This window comes from Suricata suricatta, chromosome 9 (assembly GCF_006229205.1).
Source record: "Suricata suricatta isolate VVHF042 chromosome 9, meerkat_22Aug2017_6uvM2_HiC, whole genome shotgun sequence".
Lineage (NCBI taxonomy): Eukaryota > Metazoa > Chordata > Mammalia > Carnivora > Herpestidae > Suricata > Suricata suricatta.
This window is the reverse complement of record NC_043708.1, coordinates 39,949,380-39,951,188: the sequence shown is the minus strand read 5'-3', so window position 1 is coordinate 39,951,188 and position 1,809 is coordinate 39,949,380. Positions and strand designations below refer to the sequence as shown.

At 46.0% G+C, this 1,809-nt stretch overlaps 1 protein-coding gene across 1 annotated transcript in view; it reads left to right on the top strand.

Moving 5' to 3' along the window:
- DACT1 (dishevelled binding antagonist of beta catenin 1) overlaps window positions 1-1,809 on the top strand; it is a 14,338-nt gene that overhangs the window by 2,997 nt on the left and 9,532 nt on the right. The window lies entirely within an intron of this gene.

Sequence of the window (1,809 nt, the reverse complement as noted above, 5' to 3'; positions counted from 1 at the left end):
TATATATATATATATATATATATATACACACACACACATACATACACACCACATGTTCTTTATCCATTCATCCACTGATGGACTTTTGGGCTCTTTCCATACTTTGGCCATTGTTGATAGTGCTGCTGTAAACATTGGGGTGCATGTGTCCCTTTGAAACAGCACACCTGTATCCCCTTGGATAAATACCTAGTAGTGCAATTACTGGGTCGTAGGGTAAATGGGAGCTATTAATTTAGCTAGTATGTTTTAAGTTAAAAATTTACAGTCAACCTACATTTTCTTGATTCACTAGAGAACATCAGTTGAATGCTTGCAAGGCACTGTTTTGAATATGGCAATACTAAGAGGGTATTAAAACAGTCTCTGCCTTCAGGGAAGTTTTATAACGTAATTAGAGAAAAGAAATACACATAAACACCTATGTATATAGATATGTGTGTACACACCCATATAATTAACCAAACAAATAGTATTGGGTAAGAATCAGATATTCATACAATTAACAGTTCAAAAGAGGGAAGTGAACTGATCTTGGAGGGAAGATTAGACCACACAGGGTAGAAAGGGCAGCTGGGCAAAGGTGTTGGAGTCTGAAATTATGATATTGGATGCATTCCTTCCCACAGCACTTTGCCTGAACTTCAGCAGATAGTGACTTGTTTGATTTAGTTTCTGAGACTCTTTGATGTATTGCTTTTAAAAATAGATATCGTGCTTTTCCATAGACAAGCCAGCTAGCGCATTTCCAGACCTCTCTATCCCATTGAAATTCCCTTTGACCAGTGTCCCAAGCAGAGGCGACTATACCACAAATGTTACTTCAGGGAGAAAGTTTATAGGTCCCTCTGGAGGGGGGAAAAAGACACAACTCCTATAATCCTTACTATCTACATGCTTGCCACGTTGTAAACGCACACCCTCAACCCGCCCCACAAATACATGTTATATAAAATATATTACTATAATTCTTACAACAGGCAGGTTCTGTTAGTAGCTCCATTTTACAGGTGGGGAAAGAGAGGCATAGAGAGGCCAAGTAACTTGTTTGCACAGCTAGTCAAGGCTGGAACTGGATTCACATTCAGACAGCCTGATTTCTGAGTCTGGGCTCTTGTGTTTGCCCAAGATAGCAAATAACAATAAAAAGCTCAAACAAAAACCAAAGCGCGCAGGCGCGCCTGCACATTAAACCCCAGGCTTGTAAAAGAATAGATGCAACCGCTTGTTTTGCAGCGACATCCTCCTGCCTAATTTTATATGTCTTTCGTGAAAAAGTAAACCGGCCACAGAACTACGAGTGGGGCAGTTTTAGAGCGATATTGCACTGTGCTTTGGTAAAGCCTGCGCTGTACAAAGCGAAGCCGAAGAAACCGAACGCACAGACACTGTCTTTGAACACAGTCTCATTACCTTGCTTGGCAAGGTGAAAGAAAGCGCAGTCAGTGTGAGTGGATGTGAACAGTGGACGTGGGGGGAAAGGGTTAAGATTGTGTGCTGCAACTCGGTCGAGTTTCAGAAAGTTCTCTGGGGAGCCCAACTGCCGCGTCCCTTCGCGACCCTGCCCGCGAGGCCGACTGTAACAGGATGCTGGGGCTCGAGGCGCTCGCCCCTTGCTTTGTGCGAGGGGAAAGAGCCAATGAGGAGCGAGGCAAAAACTGGGTGCAGTAAACCCGAAAAGGGGGCGAGGAGGCCCGCGGGAAGAGCGGGGGAGGAGACGGGGAGGAGCGGGGAGGGCCGAGCGAGGCGGGGGCCGGCGCTGAGCGCCCGCGGCGCCCCTGACAGGCGAGGGGGACGCCTGGGGGAGCG